This window comes from Pinus tabuliformis, chromosome 3_1 (assembly GCF_031772625.1).
Source record: "Pinus tabuliformis cultivar Carrire ecotype Pingquan chromosome 3_1, CPIR1, whole genome shotgun sequence".
Classification (NCBI taxonomy): domain Eukaryota; kingdom Viridiplantae; phylum Streptophyta; class Pinopsida; order Pinales; family Pinaceae; genus Pinus; species Pinus tabuliformis.
Genome location: NC_142301.1, coordinates 790,923,053 through 790,950,297, shown reverse-complemented (window position 1 = coordinate 790,950,297; position 27,245 = coordinate 790,923,053).

Here is a 27,245-nt window from a genome sequence, read left to right as displayed (position 1 = left end):
TTGGCGAGGGTCAACAAACGTCACCATATATATGCACCAATAGTGACGACCATGAAAGATCGATCACAATAAATCGTCGTTGTTCATATGAAATGGTGACAGTGACTATTCGTCATTATAATCAATATTCGTGACAGACCTTTAATTTCACCATAACATCAATACATTTGGTGATGCCACCTTTGGTGACGTTTAGTTTTTTGTGACGAAGGCTATGGTCCATCACCATTGTTCATATGAAATGGTGATGGTTGTTGTCTGTCATTATAAATCATTATTGGTGATGGACTTTGAATGTCACTACAACACCTATACTTTTGGCGACGCCACCTTTGGTGATGTTCAGTTTTTGGTGACGTAGGCTATGGTCCGTCACCATTGCTCATATTAAATGGTGACAGAGGCTATGGTCCGTCACCATTGCTCATATGAAATGGTGACGGTCACTATCTGTCATTATAAATCATTACTGGTGACGGACTTTGAATGTCACTACAACATCTATACTTTTGGCGATGCCACTTTTGGTGACATTTAGTTTTTGGTGACGAAGGCTCTTTTGATCATCACCAATGAGCTTATGGTGACATTTTTCGCCCCTCACCAATGTATTTTTTTTCTTGTAGTGATTTCAATTCAGCAACTATTTTCTTTCTGTCAGTAGTTTTCATTCAATCAACAATTTCATTTCTGCAAAGTACTTTCTTGCTAAAAAGATCTTTCAAAAACCAACCCAAAAACATTTCCTTTCATGCCTTGTAGGAGTAGGGACAATTTAGGAAACTTCTTGCCAAATACCCCCACTGCATCTAACAACCAACCTTCTCTCTTCTTCGATGGCTATGAATTGGAGGAACCCTTAAGTGAGCAACCTAACATATTTGAAGAGCCTATAGGGGCAAAAGAAGAAGAAGAACACATTCCTACTGAACCAATGACTGAGAACCAAAATGACAGAGGAAATAGAGAGAGAGTTGAGGTGCCTTCCCCATTAGGGAAACCAATGGGGACACTAAGATGAAGAATATAAGCCCCTCTTCCCTACCTCATTTCCATGGTATGACCACAGAGGACCCTTACACTTTCCTATTTGAGTTTGTTGTTATATGTCGAACCTATGACTATATAGATGATGAGAAAAAGTTAAAATCATTTCCATCTATCCTCAAGGATGCAGCATTGCGCTGGTTCATGGGTTTACCTAGAGATAGCATCACAACTTGGTCTCAGATGCAGGAGGATTTTAACAACAAATATAGGGACTACTATAGGTCAAAGGATACTAAAGAACACATTTTCAGGATGACCATGGGCCAAGATGAATCCTTAGAATACTATGAAGAAATATTCTAGTTCAGTTATAAAAGGGTCAAGTACACACTTGACCCTGAGTCACTAAAGCTAGTCCTACTCAGAGGAGTAAACGAAGATCTTTTGGATACCTTACATCTGTTAGAAGGAGTAGATATCTACAAATTACCCTATGAGGATATCAAGACTGTCTTTAGAAACCATTATAGGGCAGCCAGGAAAAAGGGTAGGAGTAGTCAACCTATGGCCAATACATCATCTTCCAACTCATCCATCAAGGGTGAAATTGGAAATATGCTGGAAGATTTCAAAAGTGAAATGTTGCAAACCATTGCCTTGCAATTGGACACCATGAATATCAAAAGGAATCAAGAGGAAGCAGAGAGATACTTGGCCATATTTTGTCCTAGATGCACCAAGAGGCATCCTAGGAATGAATGTCCATTAAATTGCATTGAGATTTTCTCAATCTGTGAATAAAACCACTCCAAAGACAAGTTCCCTTCTTTACTTGGACTCAAAGCTGTATATCGAGGAGCTGAAGGCGTAACTGAGTAACTTTGTTATATCAACCAGAGAAGACCTCCTGGGCCTAGACCATATTAGCAAGGGATGCAAGGGTCATCCCATGCATATTACAACCCAACCAAACCACAACTATACCTTCTTGGGGACCCCTTGCTCATACTTCCCGGTCTACACCCCATCCTTGGCCCTATGCATCTGAGTATCATTCCCAGCTAACTAACCAGTCATTTCAACCTTATGTTCAGCCACAACCTCAATGGAATACCCCACACCAGTGGTGGAGGCCCCAATACAACAATGCTCCAACTCTATTGCCTCCACCACCTACCCAACCACAACTCCTACACTCTGCTCCACCCAAGCAACCCCAGATGCCTGCCCAGCCAAATCTGAACCCGAACAATAGGCAAGCTCAACAAGTATACAATGGAGAGACATCATACCCAGCTTATGTTGTAGAAATCCAGGATATTAACCAAATATCTAGAAGAATTCTCCCAGATAACCAACCTCCCTCTCCACATAGGGAGGTTGAGGAAGAAAGAGACGAAAGCAACTTTAAAGTAAATCCACCATTTCCTGAGAGACTAGCCCAACCACTCCAACCTACCCGAGAAGAACTTGAACTTCTAGGAGAATTGAAAAATCTATGTGTAAAGATCCCCCTTCTCCAAGCAATAAAAGATGTTCCCATTTACAATAAGTTGATTAAGGAGAAGTGCTTCAATCATTCAGGAAGAAGAAAAAGGGATGCCCCTACCATTAATGTCATTGGGCAGTAGTATGACTTAATGCTGGGGCAGGTAATATGTCCAAAATATTTGGACCCTCGAAGCCCTGTAGTAGATGTGCACATCAATGGCACCATTTTCCCACACACTCTGATTGATCCCGGGGTTGCATTAATGTGATGAAAAAAAACACCAAGCTCAAGCTCAACCTCCAAGGGTCATTGAGGAAGACCACAACAATTCTACAACTTGCAGACTGTTCCACAGTCACCCCTGAGGGAATTGTGGAGTATGTGATGGTCTCCATTGACTCCTGGGAGTACCCTGCGGACTTTCTAGTTCTCCAGCCTAAGGCTAAGCTTACTAGTTACCCTCTCATCCTTGGGAGGCCATGGCTAGCCACAAATGATGCTTACATTAGCTGCAGAGCTGGGAATATGACCATCAATAATGGGCATATGTCCAAGCAGTTAGTCCTATACCCTCCTGCTCAACCTTCTCTAGAGCATGATTTACCTTTATGGTTGGAGGAGGAGGAAGAAGATGAGGCTTATTCAACCCAAATTTATGCTTTGGAAGCAACCATAGGAGGAGGAAAGCAAGAAGAGGATGACTTAATTGAACACCTGCTCCAAAGTCCAACTCTTAGTTTGTTACCATTAGAAGAAGAAGTAAAGGAAACCTAGAACAATCATCCAATTGACTTATGCTTGACCAATTCCAACCCAATCCGTGTCAAAACCATAGAATTTGGCCGAGAGAAAACTTTGAAAATTAATCCATCTTTGTCTGCTCTTGAAGAGGAAAAGCTATGCAACATGTTGAGAGAAAATATAGAAGCCTTCGCTTGGAGTTACAAGGAAATGAAGGGACTACACCCCTTAGTGTGTACTCACATCATATACATCAAAGAAGGTTGCAAGCCAGTCAGGAAACCACAAAGGAGGATGAATCCAGCTCTTAAAGATATAGTCAAAGAATAACTGCAAAAACTGCTAGATGCAGGATTCATTTACCCTATCTCTGACAGTGAGTGGGTCTCTCCTTTAGTGTTAGTTCCCAAGAAAAATGGTAAGTAGAGGATTTGTGTAGATTACATGGAGTTGAACGAAGCCACAAAGAAGGATCATTTCCCCCTACCCTTCATTGACCAAGTGCTAGATGGCATGGCAGGGAAGAAGTTATTTTCTTTCCTAGATGGATTCAGTGGGTACAACCAAATCCAAATCTGCCCAGAAGACCAGGATAAGACCACATTCACCTATCCTTGGGGTACTTTTGCCTATAGGGTCCTTCCTTTTGGCCTATGCAATGCTCCTGCCACTTTCTAGAGAGCAATCTTGAGTATTTTTGCCGAATTAGTACATGATGCAGTGGAAATCTATATGGATGATTTTACACCTTATGGCTGTGATTTTCAAGAAGCCCTGACTAACCTAGGCAAAGTATTGCACAAATGCATTGAAATGAACCTGTCTCTCAGTCCAGAAAAATGTGAATTCTTAATGACTGAAGGGACTGTGCTAGGTCATTCAATATCTCAGCAAGGACTGCAGGTGGACCCAAACAAAATAACAATCATCCAAAGGGTCCCACCTCCTCAAAAGCAGAGGGATGTCAGGAGTTTCTTGGGGTTAGCTGGATACTATCGAAGGTTCATAAAGGACTTCAGCAAGTTGGCCTCTCCTTTATTTGGGTTTTTGGCCAAAGATTCAGAGTTTATATGGTCAAAAAGTTGTCAAGAGGCCTTAGACATTTTAAAGGGTAATTTAACCACTACACCAATTCTTCGAGGCCCAAACTAGGCCATCCCTTTTAATATTCATGCTAATACCTCACACAAAGCCATAGGAGCAGCCTTAGATCAGGTAGAGGAGAAATTTCCCTATGCCATCTATTTTATCAATAAAAGTCTGTCAAAAGTTGAGCTAAATTATATTGTGACCGAAAAGGAACTCCTGGTTGTTGTGCATTCATTAAACAAGTTTAGGCATTACATTACAGGCTATCAAACATTTGTGCATACTGACCATGCTGCAATCAAATATTAATGAACAAACCAGATGTGAATGCTATAATTATAAGATGGTTGATTTTATTATAGTAGTTTGATCTAACTATTGTTGATAAGCCTAGTAAGGAAAATGTTGTTGCAGACTTTCTATCTAGGATGACTCTGCCTGCAGGTGAAGAATGGATGGTGGATGACTAGTTACCAAACGAGCATTTGCTTGCTATTTCAATTCTCTCCCCATGGTTTGCTGATATAAAAACTATTTGGTATCAGCACAGTTCCCACCAAACTTGCCCTCCAAATAAAAGAGCAAGATAGTCAGGAATCGCACCCCCTTCACCTGGATTGGGGGCAATCTTTTCAAACTTGGCCCAAATCAAATCTTGATAAGGTGTGTAAGGGAAGAGGAAGTTTTTAACATCCTTCTAACCTGTCATGATGGGCCTTGTGGAGATCACTTTGCAGCAAAGAGGACATCATTCAAAGTGTTACAAGCAAGCTATTATTGGCCCACTCTTCATCAAGATGTGAAGAAGTACATTAGTCAGTGATATTGGTGCTAGAGGATGGGAAAGCCTACTCCAAGAGATGAAATTCCCCTACAACCTCAAGTTACTTTCGAGCCATTTGACAAGTGGGGCATGGACTTCATTGGGCCTATCAACCCTCCTTCAAAGAAAAAACAATACATTATTGTGTGCACTGATTATTTGACTAAGTGGGCTGAAACCAAGGCGATTAAGGCAACAAAAAAAGAGAAGGTGGCTGAGTTCCTAAGGGAGAATGTATTCTACAAATTTGGGTACCCTAGAGAGCTAGTCACAGACCAAGGCAACTAGTTTACCTCCAACATGATTGAAGAACTGCTCAGCCATCACAAAATCAAGCATAGGACCTCCACTCCTTATCATCCACAAGCTAATGGGCAAGTGGAGGTGACCAACAAGGCACTGGAGAACATCTTAACCAAGGTAGTAAGCAACAACAGGAAGGATTGGGCAGACAGACTAATTGAGGCCACCTGGGCCTATAATACAACATGGAAGAGCACCATTGGATTTACACCCTATGAGCTGGTCTATGGAAAAAAGGATTTGTTGTCCATTGAGTTTGAATATAACACATTGAGGATGGCCACACAACTATATTTGGATCTCATTCATGCACAAAAAGAAAGATTGTTCCATTTGAATGGCTTGGATGAATTTAGAATGCAAGCCCTCCTACATACAGAGATAATTTAGCTTCAAAGGAAGATCTGGCATGATAGACATATTAAGGAGAAGTAATTTCAAGAGGGTGATTGAGAATTTCTATATGATTCTAGGTATAAATACTTCAAGGGCAAACTAAGGACAAGATGGCTCGGACCTTATGTGGTGGAAATATGCCATGATAATGGTTCAGTGCAAATCAAAACTATAGATGAAGAAGCCACTCCACTGCTTGTTAATGGACACCGATTGAAAATGTACAAGAGGCCTTTATCAAAGCAAGAGTTCATTGATAATATCAATAAAACAATGATGATGGTGGAGAAAGTTCCAACTCCTCCCTCATCAGGTCACTGAGAAAGAAAAAAAAAGGAAAAAATAATAAGGATTTAGGTGAAAACCTTCATGAGGCGCCTGAGTCCCATATTTGGGTTGAAAACCTTGAGAGGCGGACCAATGATGAAAAAAAATGAAAAAGAAATAAGAAGATACCTAGGTGAAAACCTTCCTTGAGGCGTCTAGGGCAAACATCTAGGGTGAAAACCTCTGTGAGGCAGCCTAGGTGTTTTTCAGAAAAAAAAAAAAAAAAAGGAAAAAAAAGAGATAAAAAGATGTAATTGTTATCTGCAGGTGGATAAGAAAGACAGTCAAGGAGAAAAAAGAGGATCTAAAGGGCACCTTGCCTCACACATATCCATCTCCTCCACTCCTTACCATGCATCACTTCATCATTTCTATCGTTTTCCACTCCATTGCTTCTGTTTAGGCGAAGACTATGTTTTCTACAGGATCCCCTGTATTCCTGTAGCAGCCTATCCCATAGAATATCAATCATCAACTACAAGTCTTCACTAGGATGATCCAGGGGCTCCAGATAGCAGACAGTAGATAGTAGAGGAGGAAGAAGAATGACCATGTAGCAAATAAACAATGCAGCACCTCTTATCTTCGACAACTGCAACATGCCATCGAGACCACAGGTAAGTATCCCGCTCACTCACTCATATGCATCATTTGATCAAAAGGTGTAAGAGTCGCGAGGTAGTTGGTTTATATGTGAAAATGTGGCTAATTAACTTGTCCACCTTCGGTTATTCATCACATAAAAAACCGTGTGTCCTCTCATACGTGACCGCAATCAACTCAAAGATAAAGGAGGAGTAGGACAAGAAGTGGTTAACTACAAATCTACAAGGTGGGAGCTGATTAGGAGGAGTGGGAAACAACACATTGTTTGCATGAATTCATGCATTCCACCTCCTCGAAACACTCTCACTCAAGTAGCGCTTATAACTCTGATTACCCACCGAAAGCAAGGATCCATCGCTCTGCAAGAGAATTTCCACAAGAGCATGCATAGGAATTCCTACAGGAACAGTCTACAGGAGAAGTCTACAGGATACACAGAGGTAGTCTACAATATAGACATAGAGTGGTTCAAGAGGGATATCACGATCATTGTCCACTGCCACCATTCTAAATAGGTAGGATCTAAAAATCCATCCCCATTTACAAGAAAATGAACTAGCAATGCTCTAAAAGCTAGTGGATATAACAACTGTGGGAAGTGAAATACATACAAAGGAAACTCTGTTTTCTCTTGATTTAAAATTATAGTGTCAAACCTCTCATGTCCTCCTCAATCTTCACAAGCAAGATGACAGGAGGGTTTAATAGGATACAACAAACACCGTGAGGATACAACAACACCCCCAAGTGCTTGAAATCTTTATAAGACACCAATGGATGGGGTTTTTCGAAAAATTCACAGAGTATGATGATGAGGTGGCTCAAGAATTTTCTCATTCCCTCACTCCACACAACACTGTTATAGTCAGAGGGCTCACTATAGATCTCACCCCAGATTTCATCAGTAGGGTCACCACACTTCCCCTAGGAATTCCATGGAGAAAAGAAGACAAAGCAGACAGTTAGGTGGAAAAAAGGAAATTCTTTTTAGAAGGTGAAGAACCCATGGAGTGAGGTAGGTTACCAACTCATCAAATATATCTCATGTGAGGGTATATACAATGTTGTTTATGGCTACCATTTTATAATGCTTGAAGAATTAAGATTTGGGTTAGAAACACTAGTTCACCAAAGACTCAACATACCCTATTTCTTGATGCAATCACTCATAGACTCCAGCAACAAAGTCAAGGAAGGGAATTCCCAACAATTGGCTCACCATGGGTTGATCAGGATCCTCATTGAGGATGCCCTCCAAAACCTTAGAGTCCCTATAACATGGTCAACCTTCAAAGACTTACCAACAGAGGATGACATGAAAACCCTCACTTATGATGTTAGTCCTTCTGTCAATGAGGAGGAGGAAAATCAAGAAGAAGAAGATAAAAAGCTAGATATGGATGAGATGGATGAAGAAGGAACTAATATAGAGCAACATGATGAAACATAAGAGAAGCAGGATGATGCTGAAACAGAGGAGGAAACAAAGGAAGCAACTGATGGAGATGAGAAAGAACAACAAGAGGAAGAAGATAAGAAAAACAGAGAGGAAGAAGGCACTGAAACAAAAGGGGAAGAACACAAGGAGGAAAAAATGAAAAGAAGGAAGCAAACCCCTCTATACTTTAGAACAGGAAAGAGCACAAGAATCAAACAAGGGAAGCCACAAATATCAACAAAAATCCCTATTGAGATTGAAGATTCCCCTACACCAAGGGGAAAAGAAGCAAGAATGAGAGATCAACTTGAGAGGGAAAATGCATGTCTGAGAGGACAATTGTACGAAAAGGAAAAACAACTAGCATGTATGGCCAACCTCTCCTTAGAGGCCATCCAAGTTAGGATGCCAGCTAAATCCTATGCTCTTTACCTCAGAGAACAATGGTTGCAATTTTAGATTAAAACACTAGCACAAAGGGGCACCATGCCATTTCAAGACTACAGGCAGTTTATTGATCTTTGTGATCAAATTACACTAGAGTATAGGGCCAAAATGGTTGAGTTTTACTTGCACAACATGGCCCTCACAGACATGAATATTTTGGATCCTAATGTTGAGCTAGGAGATTTGCAATTAATGGCTTTGGCATCCTAGATGAACCATGAGGATTCAAGGGCTACAGAGATGAAAAGAATATTGGCCAGAGAGTAGAATTAACCTCTTTTCATCAAAGCTGAACAATCAAATCCCAAGGCCTTAATCAACACCCATAATCTAATTGCAAATGATCCTCAGCTGGCACCTAGATATCTTGCTGCCCAAGAGCAAGCAATTTCACATTTTGAGGATATGTTTAGGCTGCTAGGAGAGGATAGTATACATGCCTTCTCAAGGAGATGGAACACACTACCACATAGCTTGAAGATCAGAGAATATCACTCGCCTCAAAGGTTGAGAGAGGCACTCAACAGGACACCTATGTATAAGAAATAAATGCAAAGGTTAAAGGTCAATTGGATAGGCATAAAACTCAATCCTCCACTACTACTAGGAATGGTATAAGGGACAAAAGAAGAAGAGGAAAAGAGGTAGTGGGAAGAATTAGAAAGGAAAGAAGGCTTCTATGCACAAGAAGAAGATACCACAGCAAAGGCATGGGATGTCAGAGAGGCTACTAGAGCCATGAAAGACATGGACATGGACTAAGTTGCTCAGAGGATGAGCAACACTTTCAGTAGGGGGATGATGATGAGCCTCATCATTGGGTAATTATATGGGCCTTAATTCATCTCCTAGCTTAGTCAAACCAACTATTCTCACAACTTATTGCACACTTTTGATTATATTTTGTTTATGAGATGAGTTAGAGTTGGATATTTTTCTTTATGGTCTAATGTGCATGTAATGCAGGAGTAAAGGATAAAAGAAAGGAATTTTAGCAAAGACCTTGGTCAAAACTCGAATAGGATAAGGGAGAGGAATTATAGGAGGGAAGTCCTCCTCATTTACTACCCCTCCATTTGAATATTCCTCCATCAGTGGAGTGCAACCAGCCAAATCATGAGGACTAGAAGGCAGCCGAGAAAGTGGAAGTCAAAGCACCAGTTTATCTCTAGTTTGGGAGCCGAGCCTCCCTAATTTTAAGGAAGTCGTTGGAGACTTCAGAAGTATAAGTAGAGAGGCATAGGACCTCAGTAGAATTGGATTTTTATTCAGACTTTTGATTGTAAAAATTTACTCTATTTTCAAGTTGCAAGACTTGTGACAGTTTTGATGTAAGCCATTGTTTTTTATAATAAGAATGAGTTTTATTTCAAGCCAGCACTGAGTTAACTCAGAGGGCTGAAGCTCTTCGGTTAGGGCCCATCCCTAGTAGCTAAGGCTCCTCTTTACTGTACATGTATTCTAGCATAGATCCATGGTTTAATCGGTCATTTGCTTAAATAGATGCATTTCCATTACAACAGTATAGCGCATAGATTCATGGTTTAATCATTCATTTGATTAAGTAGCTGCATTTTCATTACAGTGGTGTAGAGTAGATTGGTTTTGTTTCAAATTTCTAGTTATCACATGATCTTTGGAGTTTGATGTCTTGATTCAGTACTTGGTTGATTTCATCGTTATCGTCTTCAATCACTCTCTTGCTGTAATAAATCTCACTCATATTCACATTTCCTTCAGCACGAAATACTTAAGCGCGAGCCAATAAATCACGCCTTAAGCAGATTATACATGTAGATCTCCTTACCATCCGATCCACGACAAACCTGAAAAATCACCATCCAATTCATTTCAATGCTTGACTTTATGCTCTCTAGATCTCCATCGTTGATCTGTCGCGCCCTTGATCCAACAGTTATCACGTCACCCGATTGCCAGCCAGCTTGGCCGATCTCCACCCTTGATCAACCCCGCCTGATCCAACAGCTATCGCACAATCTCACGTGGTTCCTTGCACGACTGATATCCACCCGAGAGCATGTGATAAAAGTGGTTTTCTCGTGCTACGTGTCACCTAGTTAGGCTAATTGCGCAAAATTTTGGAATTCTGCTTATAGTCTTGAGGGTGCGCGAGAAACTTCTTACTTCCTACAGAAACCCGCCCCATCATTCCACACGTTTTTTTACCTTTATGTCGCTACGTGACTTGATGTGATCCATCCATCTCCTCACCTCCGCGATAAGATCTAAGACATTCATCTCTTGTTTAACCCTGTTCGTCCATCCATTCACTTAACCTACACGATAAGATCTTTGCCGCTCATCTTCTGTTAGCCCTATTCATTCACCTATTCACTAAATCGCCTATGATAAGATCTCCACCACTCATCTTTTGTTAACCCTATTCATTCATCTATTCACTAAATCACCCGCGATAAGATCTCCGCCATTCATCTTCCAATTAGTCTTGTTCGTCCATCTCTTGACTTAACCTCCCGCAATAAGATCTCTACCATTCATCTTCCAATTAGTCTTATTCGTCCATCTATTCATGTAATCTTCTGCGATAAGATCTTCACTGCTCATCTCCCATTAATAATGTTCCCGATCGATCCAACGGTTCTGATGCACTTCTTCTTCATTACGTCCTCCTTTCATTGATTTCAATATTTCCTTTCTCTTCTGCTTAACTCCTTGCATGCTTGATTTTACCTAAACACCAAAAACGCGAAAACAAACTTAGTTTAGTTTCCTTGCTTACACATTAGTTTGGTTTGATGCTCTTTACTTCTGTAACTTAGATAGCAACATTAGGTTAGTGTTGATTTAGCAATTCTGCTTAGTTTAGATGTTTAACTGGTTAATCAGGATATGGTGTGATTTAGCATTGCATGTTGTTTTCTTCATTACTGCAGTAGAGTAAGATCTCATAGAGTAGATTTGCTCTTCTTCCATCAAAGAATCAAGCTTCTTCTAACTCTATAGAAGTCTGGCTTGGAGCCCCTAGGGTCTCTTTCCAGATGAACAAATGACAACAGCCAGGACCTTCAGTTCTACTTGTTCATATAGCACTGTCACTTCCAAGTTTGTATGAACCCCAGGTTGATAAGTAAAGCTTGTAGCCCAGGTGTTGCAACATCCTTGCTGCAATACTAGTGCTCATCAACTGTTCCTGGAGGGAACATAGGAGAGGCACCCACAAATGGAAGAGGTTCCGAGGGAGTGGGTCCAGAGGGTTTAGCTGGAAGAGAAATAACAGGATACTAAGGAGATGGTTGTTGATGAAGTGTACCAGACTGCTTAAGGGTAACCCGTGATGCTTGTAACATGAAAACATTCATGGAAGTAGGTTCAAAAATGGCAGGGGATAAAAGGCTCTTAAGAAACCAATCTAGATAGACATGGTCTTCGAAAGGCGGGGCACGACATGTGCTCCTCCTTCGATGCCACTCTTGAGCTTGGTCAGAAAGGTGAGGGGTGGAGGATTGCCAAAATGTGGTCAATAGCTCAGTACGAGTGTTGTACCAGAGAGGTAACTAGAAATATGAAAGAAACGCTTTATCAAGCGTCACGAAAATGGAATGAGAGGTGGAGGGTTGTTCTACATACCATTTTGCAGTGTCTTTGGTGAGCGTGCATTGGAAGAGCTGAAGACAAATGGAGTCATCGATTATGGAGTTAAGCGAACACCACATGTGGAAGGATTGAACATGATTGGTAGGATCCTCACCAACAGTACCCTCAAACTTTCGGATGTCTGAGGGAAGCTTAGTCGACATAGAGGGCCAACCAACATCATGGTGTATGGGGTCATTTATCAACTAGTTGAGATACGATAAACTTAACCCAACCATAAAGGGGAGCATGGGGGCTGCTGGAACGATTCCTGAGACTGTTTCGCCTAATGTTACCACTGGTATAGTACCAGAGCCACCATTACTTTGGGTTCCTGCACCAGTTGTGGGTATAGACATGGTGACTATATGCGATGAAGGAGGCTCAGAATCAAATGAGGAATCAAGGGACAAGGAGAAGAGTCGGTATGGGGACTCGGAGGGCTATGAACTTGAACCTGACAGGGAGGGGTAATATGCCCAAGCGGAAACTAGGGGTGAAGGCCTAATAGTATCCATGACACACACCTTGGTGGCGCAATGATGGAACAACATCCAAAACATGGAAATGGTGAAGGGAGATCAACAGTATATCTTTTGTCTCTGATGCAGTGAGATAAATTTATTATGTTAAGTCATGGCTTGGCGGTGTAAACCAAGCGCCCTTCGCTTAAGGTGTGTTTATGTGTGCAAGTGTATTAATTGATTAAGTGCATATCGTGTTTGTAAAAAAGAAAAAAGCTTGCTGAAAATAAACTGAAATAAATAACAAAAAATGAACAGAAAAACAATTAACTAAACCCCACCCAAATCGGGATTTCAAAAACTGTACTACTTGGTGGCTAAAACAATGGGAAATACACTAAAATGGACAAGAGATCTGAATGTCAATGTGATTGGGATCAAGTGACTCTAAGCTGCTAGAAAGTGGTGCAAAAAAAGCAAAAAACCAGAGGGGAAGATCGCTACAAAAAGATAGGGAGATGAGTGAAACACCTAGGGCAATCGATGGTACCCTAAGGGAATGACCAAACAAGTTTAAATGTGAAACTATGGATAGTAGCAACCTATCTTAACAAATCTGAAACAAAAGAGTACAAATCTGGAAAATGTGGCTGAAAGTGATGCAGAAACTCAGACTTCCCACTCAGCGAAACTCCTCCTAGAAAGGTGGAAGTGTACTAGAAGCCATAAGGAAGGATAAATTCGACTTCAACGAGTAAATCAGAGTGGATCAATGCCTAAGAGGGATGAGACAGAGGTCAGACACCCAGTAGATAGCTCTCTGCAAAACCCAGAAACAGATCTAAGAAAAAACCTAAAACCTAGAAATCGCAGGTACTGACCTATTTTCTGCTAAAATCACACTTTTTTGGGTTAAAGGTGTGTTCTGAAGCCCAGATCGCACTTTTTGGGCTGAAAACTGCCATTTTTGTATCAAGGATCTCGGTCTACAAATTTCGGAAAAAAGTGTCACCTTTGTTGCGCCTGGTTCTTGTGACTTTGGAAACGATCAGAAAGCTTGCGGAAGTCAAGAATTTATCAGATCTAGGGTTAAAAACCTAGGAAACATTAATATAATTGAAAAAATAAGAAACCCTAAGCTGAAAACCAAAGGTCACCCAGGTTTCTGGATCTGAAGTATAAAACCCAGCGGGTCGCTAATTTTTTATTGGAAACCATCAGAAAATCCCCTGCGGGGTCGCCAATTTTGTTGTAGTGTTTTATTCTCAAGGATGTACGAAAAGAACCCACTTAAGATTGTGGATGACAAACAATCTCAACAATAAAAATGGCTGCTAAACATTGTAGATCTGGAGCAACTGATAGAAACAAAACCTGCCAAAGTTCGGATCTATGCCACAATCATAGTTAAACAGCAAAAAGACAGAGTAATAACTCCAATCATCCAATGGAAACCATATATGTAAAGAATAATTTTATTATAACACATGTGAAGGGAACAGATAAATGTTACCAGTCCCCCTCTATGGGATGGGATCTTGGCTATCCTCACATGTCTTCAGATTGTGTAGAGTCTCTCTCGTATATAATGTGAAAACCCAGCAAAAATATGGTGTGCAACAATGAAAATAATCAGAGCTACAGCAGTGAGTGCAACAATGAAAACAATCAAAAGTGAATAATGAATGGAAAACCCTTCTATTTATAACAAAATATTGAGTTATCCTCGAATAATTAGCAATAATAAAATATTATTGATCCCATTCTTGGAATAACCACTTGGAATATTTTATTATATTTGGTTAGGAGGGAAAAAGTATTTAAACTTTTATTTAGAAACAATAAATAAATAAATGATTTATTTATAATCTCAAGGAATTAATTAAGGAATAATAAACAAATAAGTATTTATTTAATTATTCCTAAGGGATTTAGTCAAATTTAACAAAGAATAACAATTAATTATCGATTAATTAATTATTCTTGTAGAAAAATAAGAAAAATAATGATTTATCTATTTATTTTTCATGATTGGTTCAAATTTGACAAGGAATAATAATAAAACAATGGTTTAATTAATTAATCCTAGAAGAAATCAAATAAATAGTGATTTATTTAATTATGCTTCATGGGTTTAACTATAAATTACTTAACAAAGGTGGTTTATTAGGTAATTTCTCACAGCGAAAGTAATTTTACTATGGTAAACTTGGCTTTACATGGTGTACTTCAATCCATCTAGTAAATTAGGCTAGATGATCAATTTTTTGGTGATAACAATTTCCTCCTTTCTTCCTCAGAGTGAAGCTGTAGGGGCAGGGTTGTCCCTATACAACTTCAACCTACTACCATTTAATTTTCCCTGAATCAATTCTCCATTTAAATTTTCTAATTGAACTGCACCTCCATCAATAATATACTTGATCATATATGTGCCCAACCTATGCATTTTGAAATTGCCTGGAAATTCCACAAATTTAATGTCATAGAGAAGAACAAGGTCTCCTACCTGGAAATTCTTTTTCTTAATATGCCTATCATGCCAGGCTTTTTCTCTTGTTTTTCGTACTTGCTAATGGAATCCTGATATAGATCTTTCTTCTTCCAAAGAAATCAATTGTGACATTGTTTCCTCCATTATGTCAGAGTCTGTCATATTTGTAAAAGTTGCAATCCTTAGTATAGGAACAATGTATTCCATGGGCATCACAACGTCTTGCCCATAAACCAACCTGAAGGGTGTCTAACCTGTCAATTTCTTGCATGTAGCCCTATAAGCCCATAATACAGCTGGAATCCTAAGGTCCGAGTGATCTCTGTTTACATTACATACCTTGGTCAACGCATTCTCCAAAATATTATTGAATGCTTTCATAGTTCCACTGGCATGAGGGTGATAAGGAGTACTCTTTTGATGATAAACTTGAAATTCCTCAGTCAATTCTTTAATAGACTTGTTCAAGAAATGTCAACCTTGGTCACTCATCAAGATCTTTTGACATCCAAATATAGACAGTATATATTCAAAAATAAACCTCGCGATGGTCTCTGTGCTGCAATCCCTTACTGGATGTGCTTCAGCCCATCTTGTCAAATAATTAGTTGCAATAATTATGTACCTCGCACCAGTTCTCTTTTCAGGTGGATTGATTGGTCTAACACTAGCATTTGCAACACATGTTGCAAAGGAAGTGCCGTAAGGCAATGGCATAAGAAATAATAGTATAGAAAAAAGAAGTCAAAATTTTATACAATGCATAAGAAATAATAGCATAAAAGAGAAGTTGTGTGATTTCAAAATGGGTTTCTCTTCATCATAAAAGAACTAAACACATGTAAGACTACCCTAGTGGACCTTAAGTGGCAGAGGAAAACCTTGAGAAACAACACTATACAGTCAGTAATGGGGCCTAGATTCTAGCACCAACATTTTGATCCCTCTTTGTGCAACCACAAAGAGATGTTTCATGTTGGCCCAACCAAACAAATGAAAATATTTCATGTCTTCTTTTGAGTTCTTAAGTAAAAACTATTTAAAATTAAGATAAAAACGAACTTATATTTATAATTTTATATTTATTTTTCATTTATTAAAACTTATTTATATTTTGTTTTTAGGGTGCAGTTTAAATAAACTTGAAGTATTGTGTAAATTAAGAGATTTAATGTTCAAATCCCCTAGTACAAGTTAAAAATTAAACAAAAAATAAATCAATAAATAAATAAAATTCCAAAAGTCGCAAATTAAAAAATGCAATTCCCTACAAAGAAAACAATGACACACCAATACAAGTTAAAAAAATAAAAACAAAAATAATATAAATAAATAAATGAATTTCCAAAAGTCCCAAATTAAAAAATGCAATTCGCTTCTCTGTACACTGACTCCCAATATTTTGATAATCCCAATCTTCTTCCCTTCTCTATACAGTGATTTCCCAGTGTTTTGATACTTCCAATCTTTTTTCATCCCTTCTCTATACAGTGATTTCCCAGTATTTTGATACTTCCAATCTTCTTTCAAAGTACTTGGATTAAAAAAATCATATATCAAGAAATTGAGCCCATTTCCATTATTTTCTTCTTAATAGTGAAACTGAATTTACAGCAATGGCAATGCTGGTCCCTCAAGAAAATTCCATAACAAAAGAAAACTTCTAACTGAAACATAAATTCAAATGCCAACTATTTATATTTATTGTAAACAAAACAATTATACATAGAGTGCTCCTCTGCTGAATAGATAGAAACGCATGTCATGCATGGAAACCTAGAGGCTGCAATTGATCTTAGCCATCCTGATATACAATATTTCATAACGTAGAGGCTGCAAGTCAGCTAAGCCATCCAGAATTTGAAGTATTTCAAATATTAAAGAAAAAAACCAAACCTCTATGCAAATCACACTGCAACATAAACACTAAAAAATAAATACCAAGAAAAGACAATGACCAAGAATTATCTGAAAACCACACCAAGGCAAGGAAGAAACCTGCCCTTCCATACACGAACAAAGGTTCATTTCTCTGCTAGTAGAAAAGATGCATAGCATTACCTGAATCTGTGAGCCAATTTCATGCATCAATAGCCACAAAGGACTAAAGCGTTGACTTCACTCTATTTTAGATTTTGTTTATTTCAAAACTACTAACCTATAAAATCAATCATATGGAATGAGCTTCATGCTAATCTTCTATTATTCATTCCTACATAATTCTTTGACGCATCATTGGTTTCAGGAATGTATTTGACAGTTCAATATTTGATGCATTGTTTTATTCGAGGGAAGCGAGCTCTGCTCTGGCTCTTGCTTGTTATTCTAGATAAAGCAGCCTTCAACAGGATGAATCATCTGCTTTAGCATCCAACATGAATTGTTTATAGGTATTGACTAGACAACTTTCCTTGCTTCACAATATAATTTTGTGAAGGGAAATATCTATGAGCCAACTTCATGCATCAATAGCCACAAAAGACTAAAGCGCTGACTTCACTCTATTTTAGATTTTGTTTATTTCAAAACTACTAACCTATAAAATCAATAAGATGGAATGAGCTTCATGCTAATCTTCTATCATTCATTCCTGCATAATGCTTTGAACCATCATTGGTCTCAGGAATGTATTTGAGAGTCCAATATTTGATGCACTGTTTTATTTGAGAGAAGCAAGCTCTTCTCTAGCTCTTGCTTGTTATTCCAGATAAAGCAGCGTTCAACAGGATGAATCATCTACTTTAGCATCCAACATGAATTGTTTATAAGTATTGACTCGCCAACTTTCTTTCCTTCACAATATAATTCTGCAAAGGAAAATCTTCTCCCTTGAAGTATCTGTGTAGAATATCCTGCGTTCCAGCTACATACATTATCTGAAGTAGAGATTTTATGAACAATTAGTCATAAAACTCTCAAGAATATCTCTGTACTTTTTATGATTCCTATTTTTTGCTTCCAAAGATGACAAAAATGATGAATTAATGACAGCATTAAAGCTTTGTGCAATCGACCATGATGCAATATAATTGACTTTTTGAATTATCTATGAGGTACATTTTTCAATCAAAGAAATTGCTAGAAACAAAGGGGTGAAATTGGATGAAATCAGACACCTGGCCATGTATTGTATTCCCAGAGATATGGGGAGTCATAGCATGGTTTGGCATGGAACACCATGGATGATCTTTTGGAGCAGGTTGAGCAAACCAAGAGTTAGCAATGTACCTGTTTCCATCACTGCAATTGGCAGTTAGCAATGTGGTTGTTTCCATCACTGAAATTAGCAAGATAAGTTGTTATAACAAACAGGAACATAGTTTAGAAATTTAAAACACATAAGAATGATTCATTGTCTTTTAATTGCCTCCAAGAATAACAAAAAGACTGCCAAAGCAAAAAAGTACAGTTACATTGTTTTATTAGCAACGTATCATCATGCTCTTTCTGAATCTGAGATAAATGTTTGATGATGGGACTTGTATGTCCATTATTGACATTGGGAAGCAAGAATTACATGGTGTTCTACCTCCTTTCACATGGTCTAATATAGAACCTAGAAGTCCACAAACGAAGTGGAAGCCCATTTACCAGAGATTTACCCAAATACTATATATTCACCAAATCAGACAAACAATGAGTTGAGTATGGCTATAATCAAGAGAAACTTCAACATATAATTATCTGAAAACCACACCAAGACAAGGCAGAAAGCTGCCCTTCCATACAGAAACAAAGGTTCATTTCTCTGCTAGTAGAAGAGATGCATAGCATTACCTGAAAACCATGTTAGTGTATTGTCTTCAACTTCCAATCAAAGTCAAGAAGGAACAGAACCATAAGAAACACCCTAAAGTAATATTGTTTGACAAATTTCCAAATTCACTAAACCGTCAAAACTGTGTTAGCGCACCCTCTGCAACTTCCATTCAAAATCAAGAAGGAATAGAACCATACGAAATACCCTACAGTAATATTGTCTAACACATTGCCAAATTCACTAAAAGTTATCCAATACACCAAAAATCCCATAAGGTAAAAAATAGATATACATATATATAATTGCAATACTTAAGCCACTAAATAAAACATCCAGCTCCCCCATAAACTTTATGTAATGGATGAGCTTGTATACTCCCAGTCATTGAAGGACAAGTAATGATTTTTGTCATGGATGCCCCCCTATATAATTTAAGGGTTCTCCCATTGAGATTTCCGCAAATGGATGGGCTCTCAAACACTCTGCCATTAAAAGACAAGCAAACCATTTATATTAAAAATAAGATTATATGAGTCAAAAAAATACTTATTAGGATAACAGTGATGTGGTACTTATTAGAATAAAAGCCACGCAAACCATTTATATTAAAAATAATGTTGTATTGAAGAGACTATATGATTCAAACAAATACGTATTAGGATGACAATGATGTGGTACTTATTAGGATAACAATGATGTGGGAGCTTAAAATCTTGTAGAATCTGCTCTTCAGGTTTCCTCCAAATAAACCAACAAACGTGGATATTCTTCTGCAAGACAAGAAGCACAAATGGGTCACTATCGTATTACCCCGACTAAATGGTGAAGTTTTTGCATAAAGCGGTAAGTAAAACCCTATAACCCTACAACCGGATAATTAGTTTAAAATATCCAAATCCCTTACATAAGGATGAAGGGAAGTCGTCCTGTCATCAAGATTAAAAGGTGCAGCTCCTCAATAAAGAACCATTATTGAACATCGACAATATCCCTAAGAATTCGAACAATCAATGTCAAGTTATACAATGAAAGGCTTGGGCTAAGTATGTGGGATGCCAGAAAATGAATAAAAATATGAGTTGATCAATCAATATAACGTTATTACAAATAAACCAATTATATCACATTCCTACACAAATCAGAAGCATCCTCAAGCAAGCCTCATTATAGGCATTTCTGAGTAAATACCTGAAAAATTTCATGGATTGTTGAACCAGTCGATTAAGCCATACCTTTAAACAAAGTCACTATTGCATGAAGAAGTGATAGCAATTTAAAAAAATAGATTCAAAGAAAAGTGTACAAAGATTCAATTCTGCAGAAAGATATAATATAGAGGAATGAGCTTCATGCTAATCTTCTATTATTCATTCCTGCATAATGCTTTGAAGCATCATTGGTTTCAGGAATGTATTTGACAGTTCAATATTTGATGCACTATTTTATTCGAGGGAATCGAGCTCTGCTCTAGCTCTTTCTTGTTATTCCAAATAAAGCAGCCTTCAATAGGATGAATTATCTACTTTAGCATCCAACATGCATTGTTTATAGGTATTGACTAGACAACTTTCCTTGCTTCACAATATAATTCTGTGAAGGGAAATATCTGTGAGACAACTTCATGCATCAATAGCCACAAATGACTAAAGCGCTGACTTCACTCTATTTTAGATTTTGTTTATTTCAAAACTACTAACCTATAAAATCAATAAGATGGAATGAGCTTCATGCTAATCTTCTATCATTCATTCCTGCATAATGCTTTGAACCATCATTGGTCTCAGGAATGTATTTGAGAGTCCAATATTTGATGCATTGTTTTATTTGAGAGAAGCAAGCTCTTCTCTGGCTCTTGCTTGTTATTCCAGATAAAGCAACCTTCAACAGGATGAATCATTTACTTTAGCATCCAACATGAATTGTTTATAGGTATTGACTGGCCAGCTTTCTTTCCTTCACAATATAATTCTGCAAAGGAAAATCTTCTCCCTTGAAGTATCTGTCTAGAATATCCTGCGTTCCAGCTGCATACATTATCTGAAGTAGAGATTTTATGAACAATTAGTCATAAAACTCTCAAGAATATCTCTGTACTTTTTATGATTCCTATTTTCTGCTTCCAAAGATGACAAAAATGATGAATTAATGATAGCATTAAAGCTTTGTGCAATGGACCATGATGCAATATAATTGACTTTTTGAATTATTTATGAGGTACGTTTGTCAATCAAAGAAATTGCTAGAAACAAAGGGGTGAAATTGGATGAAATCAGACACCTGGCCATCTATTGTAGTCCCAGAGATATGGGGAGTCATAGCATGGTTTGGCATGGAGCACCATGGATGATCTTTTGGAGCAGGTTGAGCAAACCAAGAGTTAGCAATGTACCTGTTTCCATCACTGCAATTGGCAGTTAGCAATGTGGTTGTTTCCATCACTGCAATTGGCAAGCTAGCTTGTTATAACAAACAGGAACATAGTTTAGAAATTTAAAACACAGAAGAACGATTCATTGTCTTTTAATTGTCTCCAAGAATGACAAAAAGACTGCCAAAGCAAAAAAATACAGTTACATTGTTTTATTAGCAACGTATCATCATGCTCTTTCTGAATCTGAGATAAGTGTTTGATGATGGGACTTGTATTTCCATTATTGACATTGGAAAGTAATAATTACATGGTGTTCTACCTCCTTTCATTTGCAGTTTTGCACGAACTTCTTCAAGGGTTCCTTGACTATCACACCACCCCTCTTGAAACATGAGCATACAACTTATTGCCCAAAAAGATAGGTGGGGCATTGATCATACAACATGTTCAACAAACCATGTACTTCAAATCTGCCCAAAAAATGCGGAAATAAGGTATCTTCTGGCAATGCTCGGATTCTTAAACATTGAGATTTTTAACTTGTTGTTTGGGAGGAAGGAGGCATATTCTGATGAGAATAGATTCGCTGATTCTGAATAAATACGATGGCAGTTCTACACTTTACAACAATATTTCTCCTTAAATATTACATCTGTTATTCTCACCATACCTTAGGAGATCCACACAAAGATATCTTCATGCTTATACTTGTTCCACAAGGGGGAAAGCTCTTCAATCCCCTAAGAGGGCGAGTGATTACTCCACTAATGCCATGAAAATTTATTTTCACCAATAATTATTAACAATAACGTGCATAGTACAGCATAATACATTTTTCCTCCTGCAAAGTGCAGAGACTTGAATCTTAGAAATATGTAAATATTACCAAAACAAGAATAAGGGGAAGACAAATGATAACAAAATCTGAAGACTAATATATCTCCTTTCAGGCAAATATCTAGTTATTAGAGGCATACCTCATATGACATGTCAATAGTGCCTTGGTTACTATATTCAATGCCCCCTGAGTATGGAGGAGGATCTGCCAATGATAATGAAAGGGCTGAAACATGCAATGATTAAATTGGTCATAGTTCTACTTAATAAGTTGGTATTCAATAAAAGGAAAAAAAAAATTAAGAAATGCGTCAGTTAATGAATGCTAACTGGATGGAAAAGTTAAATCATGAGAATCCATTATTCTATGAAACTTGCTTGCAACAATTCAACCCCAGGGAAGCAGCTTATATAATGCCATTTCAAGGTCAAAATCATCACAGTTTTCATTTCTCGGCTGATTTGAATGGAAAAGATCATGAGAAAGAGTCGATCCCTGTTCAGACTTATTTCCATCAAAAGTTAATATTGGCATAGAGTTCACTATTGTGGCAGGAGCCACACATTTTACATTTTCCAGACTGTAAAAATCCCAACAACAGACCCCAATATCAGTAAGATTAAAATTTAATCTCAAATTGGAAACAGAAAGCCTGCTGAACTCCCTGAACCTTGCTACCACAAGTGTACACTCACTCCAGCTAGTCTCTTAAAAATACACATTCCAATGAAAGCATAAATCATTTCATTATGTTGGTTCATCTGCTGATGGTGCCAATATTTAATGTATATCCTTCTGTATGCAGAAATATTATCGGTTTTGAAAATATATCGCCCAGGTGTGATGGCCTGATTTATTTCCCCATTCGACAAATTTCCAAACTACGCAAACTAGCTATCAAACAGAATCAGATACACAAGTCTAATGGCAACTCTGGAATGTATGTCAAAGACCAAGGAACAGACGCTAATAATGTCTGTACAAGACTTCACTTATATTAAAGGTTGGGCATAGAAAGAGGTGAACCTTGTATCTGCTCAAAATCCATGACATCTGGACAGAACACCTTATTAATATTAAAAGGATTATTTTGAAGTATTTCATATCAAATACAGAATATAATCTATGTCCCTCAACAAGCATTACCTAATATGGATCACCGTGATTGAACCTGACATCAGACTTGGCATCTTTTCAATTCAAGAATCAACGCTAAGGTTCTCAGAATTAAAAACCCAATGAAGCCAAATCCACTTAACGTTATAAAGTCATGCACGAATTTTTCTAACCTTGTGGCTATCCACTTAGGCATGTGGACTTCCTTTCTTATGTACTGGAATTGGAAAAAGAATTAAATACGCGTAATGCACACCAAGCCCTCATCACATTCGAAAAATGTATGAAATGCATTGAAGCGAATAAGACACATGGATCTTCTATCCAACAGATACAGAATCAACTAATAGAATATAGCACATGCTTAACACAAAATGGACCTACCTATACCTCTGTCAGGAAACTCTTGAACATGACAAAGCTGACAGGAATGTTTGGACATCCCCTGTAGAAGCACTGATGCATCAAAGCTTTTGTTAGTTCTTTAGAAAGAATTTCGTTTGCTGCCCTTGGAACAGAATTCGTTTCCATTTGAAAGGAATTTTGATTTTGATTTTGAGCTAGCAAAAGCTCATGGCTCAAGCCTCATATGCAATTCCATGCTTATTAGGCAACCCATATTCTCACCGTACCTTAGGAGTTCCACACAAAGATATCTCCCAATGAAGCCAAATCCACTTAACGTTATAAAGTCATGCACGAATTTTTCTAGCCTTGTGGCTATCCACTTAGGCATGTGGACTTCCTTTCTTATGTACTGGAATTAGAAAAAGAATTAAATACGCGTAATGCACACTAAGCCCTCATAACAAAGCCTTCCACTCTCACATTCGAAAAATGTATGAAACGCATTGAAGCGAATAAGACACATGGATCTTCTATCCAACGGATACAGAATCAGCTAATAGAATATAGCACGTGCCTAACACAAAACGGACCTACCTATACCTCTGTCAGGAAACTCTTGAACATGACAAAGCTGACAGGAATGTTTGAACATCCCCTCTAGAAGCACTGATGCATCAAAGCTTTTGTTAGTTCTTTAGAAAGAAGTTTGTTTGCTGCCCTTGCTCCCCTGAGGACTTAGGACACACTACTAAGGAACAGAATTTGTTGCCATTTGAAAGGAATTTTGATTTTGAGCTAGCAAAGCTCATGGCTCAAGCCTCATATGCAATTCCATGCTTATTAGGCAACCCATATTCTCACCGTACCTTAGGAGGTCCACACAAAGATATCTTCACGATTATACTTGTTCCACAAGGGGGAAAGCTCTTCAATCCCCTAAGAGGGCAAGTGATTACTCCACTAATGCCATGAAAATTTATTTTCACTAATAATTATTAACAATAACGTGCATAGTACAGCATAATACATTTTTCCTCCTGCAAAGTGCAGAGACTTGAATCTTAGAAATATGTAAATATTACCAAAACAAGAATAAGGGGAATATAAATGATAACAAAATCTGAAGACTAATATATCTCCTTTCAGGCAAATATCTAGTTATTAGAGGCATACCTCATATGACATGTCAATAGTGCCTTGGTTACTATATTCAATGCCCCCGAGTATGGAAGAGGATCTGCCAATGATAATGAAAGGGATTAAACATGCAATGATTAAATTGATCATAGTTCTCCTTAATAAGTTGGTATTCAATAAAAGAAAACAAACTTTAAGAACTGCGTCAGTTAATGAATGCTAACTGGATGGAAAAGTTAAATCATGAGAATCCATTATTCTATAAACTTGCTTGCAACAATTCAACCCCAGGGAAGCAGATTACGTAATGCCATTTCAAGGTCAAAATCATCACAGTTTTCATTTCTCAGCTGATTTGAATGGAAAAGATCATGAGAAAGAGTTGATCCCTGTTCAGACCTATTTCCATCAAAAGTTAATATTGGCATAGATTTCACTATTGTGGCAGGAGCCACACATTTTACATTTTCCAGCTGAACAAGAGACTGTAAAAATCCCAACAATATCAGTAAGATTAAAATTTAATCTCAAATTGGAAACAGAAAGCCTGCTGAACTCCCTGAACCTTGTTACCACAAGTGTACACTCACTCCAGCTAGTCTCTTAAAAATACACATTCCAATGAAAGCATAAATCATTTCATTATGTTGGTTCATCTGCTGATGGTGCCAATATTTAATGTATATCCTTCTGTATGCAGAAATATTCTCAGTTTTGAACATATATCGCACAGGTTTGATGGCCTGATTTATTTCCCCATTCAACAAATTTCCAAACTACGCAAACTAGCTATCAAACAGAATCAGATACACAAGTCTAATGGCAACTCTGGCATGTATGTAAAAGACCAAGGAACAGACGCTAATAATGTCTGTACAAGACTTCACTTATAGTAAAGGTTGGGCATAGAAAGAGGTGAACCTTGTATCTGCTCAAAATCCATGACATCTGGACAGAACACCTTATTAATATTAAAAGGATTATTTTGAAGTATTTCATATCAAATACAGAATATAATCTATGTCCCTCAACCAGCATTACCTAATATGGATCACCGTGATTGAACCTGACATCAGACCTGGCATCTTTTCAATTCAAGAATCAACGCTAAGGTTCTCAGAATTAAAAACCCAATGAAGCCAAATCCACTTAACGTTATAAAAGTCATGCACGAATTTTTCTAACCTTGTGGCTATCCACTTAGGTGTGTGGACTTCATTTCTTATGTACTGGAATTGGAAAAAGAATTAAATACGCATAATGCACACCAAGCCCTCATAACGAAGCCTTCCACTCTCACATTTGAAAGATGTATGAAACGCATTGAAGTGAATAAGACACATGGATCTTCTATCCAACGGATACAGAATCAGCTAGTAGAATATAGCACGCGCCTAACACAAAATGGACCTGCCTATACCTTTGTTAGGAAACTCTTGAACATGACAAAGCTGACAGGAATGTTTGGACATCCCTTGTAGAAGCACTGATGCATCAAATCTTTTGTTCTTTAGAAAGAAGTTCGTTTGCTGCCCTTGCTCCCTTGAGGACTTAGGACACACACTACTAAGGAACAAAATTTGTTGCCATTTGAAAGGAATTTTGATTTTGATTTTGAGCTAGCAAAGCTCATGGCTCAAGCCTCATATGCAATTCCATGTTTATTAGGCAACCCATATTCTCACCGTATCTTAGGAGGTACACACAAAGATATCTTCATGCTTATACTTGTTCCACAAGGTGGAAAGCTCTTCAAACCCCTAAGAGGGTGAGTGATTACTCCACTAATGCCATGAAAATTTATTTTCACCAATAATTATTAACAATAAAGTGCATAGTACAGCATAATAAATTTTTCCTCCTGCAAAGTGCAGAGACTTGAATCTTAGAAATATGTAAATATTACCAAAACACGAATAAGGGGAAGACAAATGATAACAAAATCTGAAGACTAATATATCTCCTTTCAGGCAAATATCTAGTTATTAGAGGCATACGTCATATGACATGTCAATATTGCCTTGGTTACTATATTCAATGCCCCCTGAGTATGGAGGAGGATCTGCCAATGATAATGAAAGGACTAAACATGCAGTGATTAAATTGGTCATAGTTCTACTTAATAAGTTGTTATTCAATAAAAAAAAAAAAACTTTAAGAAATGTGTCAGTTAATGAATGCTAACTGGATGGAAAAGTTAAATCATGAGAATCCATTATTCTATGAAACTTGCTTGCAACAATTCAACCCCAGGGAAGCAGCTTACATAATGCCATTTCAAGGTCAAAATCATCACAGTTTTCATTTCTCGGCTGATTTGAATGGAAAAGATCATGAGAAAGAGTCGATCCCTGTTCAGACTTATTTCCATCAAAAGTTAATATTGGCATAGAGTTCACTATTGTGGCAGGAGCCACACATTTTACATTTTCCAAACTGTAAAAATCCCA